Source organism: Rhinoderma darwinii, chromosome 4 (genome assembly GCF_050947455.1).
Source record: "Rhinoderma darwinii isolate aRhiDar2 chromosome 4, aRhiDar2.hap1, whole genome shotgun sequence".
Taxonomy (NCBI): domain Eukaryota; kingdom Metazoa; phylum Chordata; class Amphibia; order Anura; family Rhinodermatidae; genus Rhinoderma; species Rhinoderma darwinii.
Genome location: NC_134690.1, coordinates 314,698,954 through 314,713,378, shown reverse-complemented (window position 1 = coordinate 314,713,378; position 14,425 = coordinate 314,698,954). Strand labels below are relative to the sequence as shown.

The 14,425-nt window shown below is 43.9% G+C and overlaps 1 protein-coding gene across 1 annotated transcript in view; it reads left to right on the top strand.

Moving 5' to 3' along the window:
• Positions 1–468: 468 nt before the first annotated feature.
• The window catches only part of LOC142761217 (presenilin-2-like), a 63,079-nt gene continuing 49,122 nt past the window's right edge, over positions 469–14,425 (top strand). Inside the window, exon 1 of the mRNA XM_075864407.1 lies at positions 469–541. The gene's annotated coding sequence lies outside the window, so the exon portion shown is untranslated. The remainder of the gene's footprint in view (positions 542–14,425) is intronic.

Sequence of the window (14,425 nt, the reverse complement as noted above, 5' to 3'; positions counted from 1 at the left end):
ACAGGATGCCAGCGGTGGATTTTCTTTATTTATTGTATGGGGGCACTCTATGGTTTGCATGTTTTAAAGGGGTACTCTATTAATGGGGGCGGGATGGCTAAATGGTCAATATTTGAGGGTGGGGATCAACTGTCTTAACCATTACAATAGTAGCAAACAGGTAGAATAAAGGGTCGTTTTCCTCCCTTTATTCATTTAATCCCACCCAATAGTTTTGTCACCAGAAATCGCAGAGATTACATGATATATTGGTGTTTTTCTATCGACACCACTTTCATTGAAGTGACAATGAGTGGATCGAGTGCGTATATCTTTCTACAACTGATTCACCAATGTCCCCAGTTTTCGTAATTCAGCAATATAACCACAATGCCTGACGAGGTCAATCCAGGTCCTGCTGAAGATCCCAGCGCCTAATCTCCGCCTCTTTTTCTGTTTAGGGGGTCACGTGGTAAACAGCAACTGGATCGAGGCTTGAGCCGCATAAAATTAGTACGGTGGCCGAGAGGGGGTCAATGCGGAAGCGGGCGCCTCCTTATAGGTAAATACATTGATATTTTGTATCGCAGTCTGTGTTTGTATTCAGATTTTGCTTCATTGTATATAGCAGAACTCGGTCTTTGTAGCCAGCGTATTACATTTTGCTGTGTGAGGTTTTCTCTTTCAGGTTAAAACGAGTTTGCTTCAAACTTACCGTTTTATTTTTTGGTTCCGGTTTTCCAGAATTACATTAGTCTCTGGATACGTGTCCTCATTAGTTGCCATAGTTAACATTGAAATCTGTATTGTGTGTTTTTTGTGTGAGCTGTCAGTTCTTACATGGTTTAAGGGGACTGAAGTAGTCTATAAGCTTGAAAGTTGATAATTGTGGGTGGAATTATCCTTTAGTTATAGAAATAATGGCAGGAAGAGGGCTTAATACCTCAGTATGCCGTCAGGCCCCTCTGCACTTCCATATACAGATTTTATGGCAACCGCTTTATTGTATGGCCAAAAGCTGTGTTTAAAGTAGTACATATTCACCTTTGCAGCAAGTTTTATGTATTGCTCCAATGCGTATAAAAAAATGAAGCAACTTTGCAAATAGTCTATAATAAACATATCCTGCTGTTTTGTTTGTGCATATCCTCAGCAGACCTATATCTTCATGGTATAGACTCGAAAGAAATTAGTAGGGGACAGATGCAAGAGAGAATGACTGCAGGATTAGACTACACGATGTTTTTAGTCTGTTACCATGTAGACACATAGGTCTGCATAGGAGCTTTAGTTGCAAAGTTTTTTCATTTGTTATTTTAAATGCATTGAAGCAATAAACAAAAAAGTTTGCAACGGTGTATGTACCTTTTTTTTAAAGGGAGTGTCAGCACTTTTGAGCTTCCCCCAAGACTGCTAGCTAGCTAAGGTGTAACGTTTGAAGATACCTATGTTGCCAATGTTAGTGCTTGTATAACTTGAAAAAAGTAGTTTTATTCCTTCATGCGCCGTATACAAATGAGTCCGGAAAATCAGAAAATGTCCTGCATTGTGAGATGTAAACTCTCCCCACTGCTGTTGATTGACAGGGATTTGAAAAAAAAACTGCATGCGACGCAGAGGAATGTCAGAGCCGTCAATCAATAGCAGAGGGGAGGGGTCACAATCCAGGACACTTCATGGTTTGCCGGACACTCTGAATCTTATTTGGAGGAATAAGAGCTTGTCCACATGTTGCGGAATTGCTGCGTATTTTCCGTCTAGAATTGCAGATGGAAAATACGCAGCAGAATACAGTAGCAGTAAAGTGGGTGAAATTGAACAAATCTCATCCACATGCTGCGTAAAAATTCCGATTAGAAATTGACCTGTGGTGCATATTTTTCAGACCGCAGCATGTCCATTCCTGCTGCAGAAAGTGGACTGAATTTCTGCGCTTTTCAGAGCAGATATCACCATCTCCCAGCATTGAGAAAAACGCAGTAAATATGCACTGTTTTCTGCAGTAAAAAACGCATGAAATGGTGTTTTTTTTTCTGCGGTGAAATGTCTGCTACTTTCAACGGAATTTTTGCAGAAATTACGTTATGTGTGGACAAGCCCTTAAAATACTTTTCCAAGTACTAACATAGGCATGTTTATTCTGCGTTGCACCTTAGCTAGCTAGCTAGTGATATTAGCGGTATGGGGGAGCTCAAAAGTGCTGACAGATTCCCTTGAATCTAGTTCTCATCTTTGTGCAGTACATAAAAAGCAGCTTATATATTTTTTAATATTTATTTTAAAGCACCATCAATTCCAGGTAGCTGTACATATGAAAGAAGAGTCTCCTAGTACATAACATACAGATACACAATAAAGATATCAAGAAGTACAATAAATGAGACTTCAAAGCGTACCTCCACTTTCACTGGAAACACGATTATAGTGCAGGAGTCATTATTCTAAATCACTTGTACTATTAATTTTGCTTCTAGCAGCAGCACGGACTGTGTATAGTCATTGCTGCCAGGAGCTTAGAACTTCAGTTAGGAGACACATGCTTGTCTCCATGGTCCCCGTATGCAGAACGGCCGCCAGAACTATATAAATTCTATAGCACTAATGGACATTGTGCATACGGGAGCCATGGAGATAAGCAGGACGCTCTGTGTTTAACTGCAGATTTATAATTCGCTACTATTTATGATACTATACACAGTCCGTGCTGTAGATCGAAGCAGAATCGCTAATAAAAGTTATTTAGAGTAACAATAATTGTGCACACACCTGCACTACAATAGTTTCTCAGTAAATGTGGGGGTACGCTTTAAAGAAAGACAGAGCGGTACAGGAGGAGAGAGGACCCTGTCTGAGAGGGCTTACAATATCCCCTGTACCTATAGCAGAATCTATAAAAGATGATCTTTCAGCTCACTGACCAGACTGCTGCTACGGTAGTAACTTGCAACATCAAAGTATTGCCCAGACAATTTATAGTGGGTCTCAAACATTAAAGGGGCTTTCTGGTTTGGAACAGCCAGCTGCATCACGCCCAACAAGTATAATTCACGTATCCTATTAATTAGAATAGGACACGTACATTGTACATGCCGGGTATAAGATGTTCGTCTTGTCAACTGTCCCATCTGGTGTCAGATCGGGTGGGAAAGAGAACACATGGGAGGCTTTCCTTTTGGTTGGAGTTTCCACTTAAAGAGGCTCTGTCACCAGATTTTGCAACCCCTATCTGCTATTGCAGCAGATAGGCGCTGCAATGTAGATTACAGTAACGTTTTTATTTTTAAAAAACGAGCATTTTTGGCCAAGTTATGACCATTTTTGTAGTTATGCAAATGAGGCTTGCAACTTACCTGCAAACGCTGATGCTGCTGCAGAATCAACTGTAGCCTCTGGTGCCGATGTGGCCGTCACGATGCAGGACCTGTGAGTGACGTCACAGATCTGCACTGTCAGAAGCTGGGCGTTCTGAAGAGAAGAGGGTGTTACTTCTCTTCAGAGCGCCCAGCTAGTGAAAGTATTAAAAACGCCCCGATGTACGCACATAATACACGCCCACTTGGACTTTTACTTTTAAACACACCCACTTGGACTTTTGCAAGCCTCATTTGCATAACTACAAAAATGGTCATAACTTGGCCAAAAATGCTCGTTTTTTAAAAATAAAAACGTTACTGTAATCTACATTGCAGCGCCGATCTGCTGCAATAGCAGATAGGGGTTGCAAAATCTGGTGACAGAGCCTCTTTAATGCTTAATTCCTCTGTGGTGGCATTCAACACTTCTGCCAAGTTGAACCCATGATGTTACAATTTACACTCAAAGGCAGCTCGAATAAGTTGCTTAATTTAAAATAAATAGTAAATGATGAAAAATGTGTATTTTTAGTATTTTTATTTTTTTGAAGATTTGACAACATTACATTTCATCAGGATCAAAAGAATGATGCCAAGTGGAGCTACTTGGGTCATGTTACATACCAGTGCCATTTATTCTTTTACTCAGGTACCTCAAATGCAAGTTTCCAAGGTGCTGCACCCTACTGGCCTGTACAGGAGTTGCCAACCCCCCCCCCCCTTCTCTGACATCACGCTGTGCAGCTATTGGCTGAATTTGTACCATACAGACTTCCTGCTCTGCTCGTCTTCTGCAGACACTACATTGGCTATGTTCACACGGGGTATTTTGCCGAGTTTTTTGACGCGGAAACCGCGTCGCAAAACTCTGCAGAAACGGCCCGAGAACGCCTCCCATTGATTTCAATGGGAGGCGTCGGCGTCTTTTTCCCGCGAGCAGTTAGGCCCTGTTCACACGGAGTTTTTTGCAGGAGGAAAATTCCTCCTGTAAAAACTGACCCTGGAGGTTTTCATGTTTGATGTGGTTTTTGACGTGGTTTTTGAGGCGGTTTTCCAGGCGGTTTTTCAGGCTGTTTTTGCCGAGGTTTTCACACGCATGAGGCTGGGTTCACACAACCATGTTACGTACATAATGTACGGAACGTATTTCGGCCGGAAGACCCGGACCGAAGACAGTGCAGGGAGCCGGGCTCCTAGCATCATAGTGATGTACGACGCTAGGAGTCCCTGCCTCTGCGTGGAACTACTGTCCCGTACTGTAATCATGATTACAGTACGGGACAGTTGTCCTGCAGCGAGGCAGGGACTCCTAGCATCGTACATCACTATGATGCTAGGAGCCCGGCTCCCTGCACTGTCTTCGGTCCGGGTCTTCCGGCTGAAATACGTTCCGTACATTACGGACGTAACATGGTCGTGTGAACCCAGCCTGACATCCTTCTGTCAACGGATCTGTCACCATTGAAATGAATGGTGATGCAAACGGAACTTACTTCACACTTGCCTTTCCGTTGAGGGGTTCCCCTGACTGAAAGCACCGACGGAACCCCTCAGCAGAAACCACGCTGATGTGAACAGGCCCACATTAAAAAAAACATTGTTTTCTGTTTGCATCATCATTGACTTCAATGCTGATGGATCCGTTGCTAATGGGATTCCCTACACTGCGGTATTGGTTCAGTCGAAACGACAGAACCCTTTGCACAACGGGGACAAACAGAAACCATTAGCAACGGATCTGTCACCACTTCACACTTGCCTTTCCGTTGAGGGGTTCCCCTGACTGAAAGCACCGACGGAACCCCTCAGCGGAAACCACGCTGATGTGAACAGGCCCACATTAAAAAAAAAAAAGTATACTTAGTTCTTGAATCAATTTCCCAACATCAATGTCCATTCGGTGGTACACCTCTGCTGTCGTCATTTCTGTTCCTGAAATGTTAAAAAAAAAATAAAAAAGAGATGACATACATGAACAACTGCATAACAAAATGAAAAAATTAAAAATAAAAAAAATCTAAAAAAAAAATTTAAAAAAAAAATGCACAGCTCCATACATGTATAGCATGTATGGAACATAGGAGCAATTGCACTTACTTGTATTCGATTTGGATGCAGGACTTCGGTTTTCTGTATCCCTGAGTTCTGTCCACGATGTTTTTCAGGCTCCACGAGCAGACAGGAAATGACAGCCCCTTGCTGGGCTGGACTAGCAGCAGGAGACGACTCCTGCAAAACACTCGGCAATATACTCGTCAGAAAACACCTCACTAGTTCGAGGTGTTTTTTGACGTGTCCCCATTGCTTTCAATGCGGTTTTGGACGCGGAAACCGCATCAAGAAGGGTCATGTCCCTTCTTTTTGCCGCGAGGCGTTTTTTTTACTCGCGGTAAAAAAACGCCTCCGTCTCCCATTGAAATCAATGGGAGTCATTTTGGGTCGTTTTTGGCGCGTTTTCCGACGCGTTTTCCGCGTCAAAAAACGTGTCAAAAAACTCTGTGTGAACAGGGCCTAAAACTGCCTCGCGGGAAAAAGAAGCGACATGCCCTATCTTCGGGCGCTACCGCCTCCGACCTCCCATTGACTTCAATGGGAGGCAGGAGAAAGCATATATCTCGCTGTTTTATGCCCGTGGCGCTCAATTGCCACGGGCGAAAAACGGCGCGATAATTGCCGCGAAAATTGGCGTGCATGGAGAGGAATATCTGCCTCAAAGTTCCAAACGGAATTTTGAGGCAGATATTCCTCCCCCAAAATACTCCGTGTGAACATAGTGGTAAGGCTGTTTTCAAATGAGCAAAATAGGGACATATTTTGGTGCCCATACTATGGATGCAAATCTTGGCCCCAACTGCTGGTCTTCTGACCTCAACTAACAACTTCAAAGATCTCTATGATGCTGTTTGTTCACACCAGTAGACCTGCAGTCAGACTGGGAAGTGTGGCCAAAAAATGTTTCCCCTATTACGCTTGTATGGAATGAGAGCCCTCTTCTACCTCCTGAGAGCCTGCTGTATTCTCCTTTATTTGAGCTGGTCAGAGCGGCGGTGGGCAAAGCATGAAGTCTGTGAGGTACAGATTCAGCCACTGCGTGATGCACTTAGTGATGTCAAAGAAGTAGGCATCATTTTGGCAACTTCTGTACATCCCAGTAATAAGCAGCAGTGTTTATAGTGCCTGTGCATAGTGTACAGAGAAATTTGTATTTGAGGGACCAGAGTGAAGGCAAACGTGTCACCACCTTTTAGCATATAAAATAAACATGAACAAAGGACCATTGTGTGTGGAAGAAAGACATTTCAGACATCAGTATAAGAAAGGGTTCTTTACAGTTAGAGTAGTCAAATTATGGAATGTCCTACCCCAAGAGGTAGTAATGGCAGATACTATGTCCGCATTTAACCCCTTAAAGAGGCTCTGTCACCAGATTTTGCAACCCCTATCTGCTATTGCAGCAGATCGGCGCTGCAATGTAGATTACAGTAACGTTTTTATTTTAAAAAAACGAGCATTTTTGGCCAAGTTATGACCATTTTTGTAATTATGCAAATGAGGCTTGCAAAAGTCCAAGTGGGTGTGTTTAAAAGTAAAAGTCCAAGTGGGCGTGTATTAGGTGCGTACATCGGGGCGTTTTTAATACTTTTACTAGCTGGGCGCTGTGAAGAGAAGTAACATCCTCTTCTCTTCAGAACGCCCAGCTTGTGACAGTGCAGATCTGTGACGTCACTCACAGGTCCTGCATCGTGTCGGCAGCAGAGGCTACAGTTGATTCTGCAGCAGCATCAGCGTTTGCAGGTAAGATCGACTTACCTGCAAATCAACTGTAGCCTCTGGTGCCGATGTGGCCGTCACGATGCAGGACCTGTGAGTGACGTCACAGATCTGCACTGTCACAAGCTGGGCGTTCTGAAGAGAAGAGGATGTTACTTCTCATCAGAGCGCCCAGCTAGTGAAAGTATTAAAAACGCCCCGATGTACGCACCTAATACACGCCCACTTGGACTTTTACTTTTAAACACACCCACTTGGACTTTTGCAAGCCTCATTTGCATAACTACAAAAATGGTCATAACTTGGCCAAAAATGCTCGTTTTTTAAAAATAAAAACGTTACTGTAATCTACATTGCAGCGCCTATCTGCTGCAATAGCAGATAGGGGTTGCAAAATCTGGTGACAGAGCCTCTTTAATACTGAAAGTATTTTAAACCTTAAAGAGGCTCTGTCACCAGATTTTGCAACCCCTATCTGCTATTGCAGCAGATCGGCGCTGCAATGTAGATTACAGTAACGTTTTTATTTTTAAAAAACGAGCATTTTTGGCCAAGTTATGACCATTTTCGTATTTATGCAAATGAGGTTAGCAAAAGTACAACTGGGCGTGTTGAAAAGTAAAAGTACAACTGGGCGTGTATTATGTGCGTACATCGGGGCGTTACTAGCTTGGCGTTGTGTATAGAAGTATCATCCACTTCTCTTCAGAACGCCCAGCTTCTGGCAGTGCAGATCTGTGACGTCACTCACAGGTCCTGCATCGTGTCAGACGAGCGAGGACACATCGGCACCAGAGGCTACAGTTGATTCTGCAGCAGCATCGGCGTTTGCAGGTAAGTCGATGTAGCTACTTACCTGCAAACGCTGATGCTGCTGCAGAATCAACTGAAGCCTCTGGTGCCGACACGATGCAGGACCTGTGAGTGACGTCACAGATGTGCACTGTCAGAAGCTGGGCGTTCTGAAGAGAAGTGGATGATACTTCTCGTCAGAACGCCCAGCTAGTAAAAGTAGTAAACACGCCCCGATGTACTCACATAATACACGCCCAGTTGTACTTTTACTTTTCAACACGCCAAGTTGTACTTTTGCAAGCCTCATTTGCATAAATACGAAAATGGTCATAACTTGGCCAAAAATGCTCGTTTTTTAAAAATAAAAACGTTACTGTAATCTACATTGCAGCGCCGATCTGCTGCAATAGCAGATAGGGGCTGCAAAATCTGGTGACAGAGCCTCTTTAATAACCGATAAATGTTACTTTTTTTCCCATCGTCTCATTCAAAGAGCTATAACTTTTTATTTTTCCGTCCACATAGCTGTGTAAGGACTTTTTTTTTTTGCGGGACAAGTTGTATTTTATAGTAGCACCATTTTGTGGTATATAGAATTTGATTAACTTTTTTTAGTGGTGTACTGAAAAACTCAGAAATTTGTTTTGTGTCTTAATTTTACGCCGTTTACCGTGTGGTATAAATAACATAATGTCATTATGATTGCGGCGATACCAAATTTATATAGGTATTTTATGTTTTCCTACTTTTACACAATAAAAACACTTTTTTTCAAAATTGTTTGTTTTTGTGTCGCCATATTTTAAGAGCCATAACTTTTTTATTTTTTGACCGATGCAGCTGTATGAGGGCTATTTTTATTTTTGCGAGACGACTTGTAGTTTTCATTGGTACCATTTTTGACAACTGTTTAATAACTTATTGTCAAATTTTTTTGAAGGTAGGATGAACAGAAAACAGCAATTCTGGTGTTTTTTTTTTATTTTATTTTTTTACGGCGTTCACCGTTCGGGTTAAATAATTAAATCGTTTTATAGTTGGGTTCATTATGGACGCAGCGATACCAAATATGAGTAACTTTTTTACTTTATTTTCATAATAAAGTATTTTGTAAGGGGAAAAAGTGGATTTTTTATTTTTTTTCTACTTGGAACATTTATTATTTTACTTTTTTCATACTTTTTTTTTTTTTTTTTTTTTTTAGTCCCACTAGGGGACTTTATTGTGCGATCTTTTGATCGCTATTATAATACACTGCAATAGTTCTGTATTGCAGTGTATTATTGCCTGTCAGTGTAAGGGCTGATTCAGACGACCGTGGCGTTTTTGCGCACGCAAAACACGCAGCGTTTTGCCTGCGCAAAAGCCACTTACCTGCTCCCTGAGGCAGCATCATATGATGCGCGGCTGCGTGCTTTTCGCGCAGCCGCCATCATTATGACACGGCATTCAGATGTTTGTAAACAGAAAAGTATGTGGTGCTTTTCTGTTTACATTCATCCTTTTGACAGCTGTTGAGCGAAACAGGCAGTTCACACGGAAGTGCTTCCGTGCGACCTGCGTGGTTTTCACGCACCCATTGACTTCAATGGGTGCATGATGCGCAAAATACTCGGAGATGTTGAACGTGCCGCGCTTTTTACGCAGCGGACAAACGCTGCGCAAAAAGCACGGACTGTCTGTACTGGCCCATAGACTTCTATTGGTCCATGCGAGCCGCGTGAAAACCACGCGACCTGCACGGACGCAAATCACGGCCATCTGGATCAGCCCTAAAACTGAGGCATCTGTTAGGCCATGCCTCTGGCATGGCCTAACAGGCAATCACTAAAGGCAGACCTGGGGGCCTTTGTTTCAGCCCCCAGGCTGCCATAGAAACCATCAACACCCCGCGATGCATGCAGAGTGAGAGAGGGAGCTCCCTCTAAATTCAATCCGATGCGGCGCTCGCTATTGAGCGCCGCATGTGAGGGGTTAAATGTTAGTAGTCTCCGATTGTTGCCGAGGCTGTTACTAACAGCCCGGGCTTCAGGAGCACCCCGCACGATGCGGGAAAAGTTATTTTGAAGTGACGACGTGAAAAGGCGGCACTTCAGTAGAACTACCCCGAACTGCTGACGTAAAAAGGCTATACGCCGGTCGTTAAGGGGTTAAAAAAAGGCTAGATGATTATTTACTGACAAATGGCATTGATTTATAATTATTCTATCAATAAATGACGTGTAATTGATTGAGAAAAGTTAAACTTAATGGACTATGTAACATTGATTATGAGTGTACAGGTCTTCTTGACCAGTGATTCTAAGAAGTATGCTGTACTCAAATAGATTACATCAAGGTTAGGCTCTGTGTACACTACGTTTCGGCCCTATGTTTAGCATGTGTTTCGGTAAAGATCCCACCATACCCGCTAAACATGTCCATAAGGCTCTATTAGTCTGACCGAGGCCAAAAGAGTGTCCTTTTGGCCTCTGTCAGGCTGGTATACTAACTTTTTTTTTTGAGAATGGAATAGCGTCGTAGACTAGAAATTTGTTTAACATATGCGTCATGGACTTTTCAATAGCCATGACGAGTATGTTAAACGGATACCATTATAGTCTATGGGCGACATATACAATAAACGAATGTCTAAGGACTTGTCCACACAACGGAATTGCTGTAGAAAATTTCTGCAGCAATTCTGCTAAAACTAGCAGGATTTCCGCTGCGGAAAAACTGCGCCATTTCCTGCTTTTTTTTACTGCAGAAAATGGTGTGGATTTTGTGGAGGTTTTTTTTAAGTCTGTGAGATGGTGATGATATCTCTGAAAAATGCAGCAATTGAGTCAACTTTCCGCAGCAGGAATTGACATGCTCTGGAACTAACAATGCGCACCGCAGGTGAATTTCGGGTCGGAAATTTTACGCAGCGTGTGGATGAGATTTGTTAAATCCCACCCACTTTGCTGCTACTGTGTTCCGCTGCATATTTTCCATCTGCAATTCCGGGCGGAGACTACGCAGCAATTCCGTTACGTGTGGACAAGCCCTATGGCTACATTCACATGAGAGTGTCCATTTTGCGTGCGCAAAAAACGGACCGTATTTCCTGCATTTCATGTCCGTGTGCCATCAGTGTGTTTTGCGTGTGGCATCCATTTTTCACGTCAGTGATTATCCTCTGCAAGCACTTCCCTTTTCTCTGCATTTCTTTAGCAACTGATGCGTGGAACACGGCTAGCACACAGATGACGTTTTTCACGCACCCATAGATTTGGGCGACAACTTCTGTGTGAAAAATCACGTGAGTCTGGATAGCCCTATTGACTTGCATGGGTCCATGCGCTGTTAGTTATTTCAACGGACATCACACAGACTAGGAACATTTTCATCTGAATGAGCCCTGAGGGTATGTTCACACGGCCTATTTACGGACGTAATTCGGGCGTTTTTGCCCCGAATTACGTCCGAAAATAGCGCCTCAATAGCGCTGACAAACATCTGCCCATTGAAAGCAATGGGAAGATGTTTGTCTGTTCACACGAGGCGTAATTTACGCGCCGCTGTCAAATGACGGCGCGTAAATAGACGCCCGCGTCAAAGAAGTGACCTGTCACTTCTTTGGCCGTAATTGGAGCCGTTATTCATTGACTCCAATGAATAGCAGCACCAATTACGTCCGTAATTGACGCGGCGTTCAAGCGCCTGCACATGCCGGTACGGCTGAAATTACGGGGATGTTTTCAGGCTGAAACATCCCCGTAATTTCATCCGTTACGGACGCCCTCGTGTGAACATACCCTAACAGTGGCATCCGTCACCCATAGACATACAGGTTGTTTCATGTATAAGTCATGAGAGTTGATGACGTATACCATTAAAGGGGTTTTCCCACGAGGGACATTTATGACATATCCACAGGATATGTCAGATGGATGCGGGTCACACCTCTAGGACCCGCACCTGTCTCTAGAACAGGGCCCCTAAACCCCGTTCTACCTCTTTTTGTGTCGGCTGATTTACGACCATGAAGGTGAAAACCGCGTAGCTCGCATGCTACGCTGCTTCTGTAACTGCCATTCACTACTATGGGAGTTACAGAAACAGCGTAGCACAGGGAGCTACGCTGTTTTCGTAACTCCCGACCATAAAGTCAGGAAGTGGCCGGGAGTCAGTGATGGCAGACAAAGCTAGAACAGGCTTTAGGGGGCCCCATTTTAGAGATAGGTGTGGGTCCTAGAGGTGAGACCCGCATCTATCTGACATTTATGACCTGTCTTGTGGATATGTCATAAATGTGCCTCGTGGGAAAACCCCTTTAATAGTATTGTAAAGGATCTGCCAGGCACAGCTTCGGGGTTAACTCCCAGAACTAATCAGTCAGCACCTGAGAATACATCCCTGAGACTGACTCCTGCTTCCACCATTCAGGCTTAGGAGTGGGAGAGCCTATCGTAACCTGGCCAGACTCAGCTAGCTCCCGCCCTCGGTCTATTTAAGCCTGCACTTCCTGTCCCTCGGTGCTTGTGATTCTTTCCTTGTGGTTTCCTGGCCCAGCTACAGCTCCTGCTATTTTTGATCCTGCTCCATACAGACCCTGGCTTACCGACTACTCTTCTGCTTTTCGTTTTGTACCTCGCACACTCCTGGCTTGACTCGGCTCGTTCACCACTCTAGTTGCTCACGGTGTTGCCGTGGGCAACAGCCCCTTTTCCTTGCTTGTGTTCCTTTGTATGTTTGTCGTGTTTGTCGTGCACTTACTGAGCGCAGGGACCACCGCCCAGTTGTACCCCGTCGCCTAGGGCGGGTCGTTGCAAGTAGGCAGGGACAGAGTGGCGGGTAGATTAGGGCTCACTTGTCCGTCTCCCTACCCCCTGCCATTACAAGTATACTTAAACTCCTTTAAAGAGGCTCTGTCACCAGATTATAAGTGCCCTATCTCCTACGTAATGTGATCGGCACTGTAATGAAGATAAGAGCAGTGGTTTTTATTTTGAAAAACTATAATTTTTGACCAAGTTATAAACAATTTTAGATTTATGCTAATTAGTTTCTTAATAGACAACTGGGCGTGTTTTTACTTTTTACCAACTGGGTGTTGTAAAGAGAAGTGTATGACGCTGACCAATCAGCGTCATACACTTCTCATAGTTCCAGCCCATTTTTACAGCGTGATTGTGCAGTGAAGGAAGCTGAGCTGGAACAATGAGAAGTGTATGATACTTATTGGTCAGCGTCATACACTTCTCTTTACAATGCCCAGTTGGTAAAAAATAAAAACACGCCCAGTTGTCTATTAAGAAACGAATTAGCATAAATCTAAAATTGTTCATAACTTTGTCAAAAATTATCATTTTCCAAAATAAAAAACACTGCTGTTCTCTACATTACAGCGTCAATCACATTTATGTAGGAGGTAGGGCATTTATAATCTGGTGACAGAAACTCTTTAAGCTCTATGGTGACAGATGCCACTGTTAAGGTATTCATCACAGCCTACATTTAACCATACCTCCCAACATTCAGGTATTACAAAGAGGGACATTTTTTTATTTTACGCCACGCCTCTAATTCCACCCAATACCCGCCCATACACACCCGATTCAGTCCACACAGTATCATGCTCCGATAGTGCCTCCCACACAGTATAATACCAAATAGCTGACCCTACACCGTATAATGCCATCTAGCTTCCACCATACAGTATAATGCCCACACATTCTCCCATGCAGTATAATGCCCATACAGATGCCCCCATGCAGTATAATGCCCAAACAAATTTCCCCATACAGCATAATGCCCCCTTACAGTAATGCTCCCCTAATAAAGTATAATACCCACAAAGCTGCCCCTAGTGCCAGTGCCCTTGTAGGTAGTGCCATAGTATATTGCCCTCTTGCTGCCACCATACAGTATAATGCCCCATACAGTATAAGGCCAACACAAATGCCCCCATACAGTATAATGCCCACATAGATTTTTCCATGCTGTATAATGCCCACACAGATACCCTGATGCCGTTTAATGCCTCCATAGCTGCCCCATACAGTATAATGCCCCCCCTAGCTGCCCTTATACAGTGTAATTCCACCAAAGCTGCCCCTAGTGCCGGTGCCCATATATAAAGTGCCAATGCCCTCTCGATAGTACCCATGTATATAGTGCCCTATATAGTACCACAGTTTCCATGTTGATAGCACTACCCCCGCCCTGTAAATAGCATCATTGGGACTCCCTCTAGGAGCGGAATCCCCAGCCAGAGCATAGGCCGGGGATTCTGCTCCTAGAGGGAAGCCCTGATGTCACTGTCCATATATGGACAGTGACGTCAGTGGCTACTTCTTGAGCGAATCCCCGTTGCCGACTCTGGCCGCGGATTCTGCTCCAGGAGGAGCCACTGACGTCAATGTCCATATATGGACAGTGACCTCAGGGGTTTCCTATAGGAGCGGATTCCCCAGCCAGATCATCGGCAATGGGGATTCCGCTCCAGGAGTAGCCATTAATTCTGAAGCAGGGAACTATCCGCTCCCTGCCTCAGATCT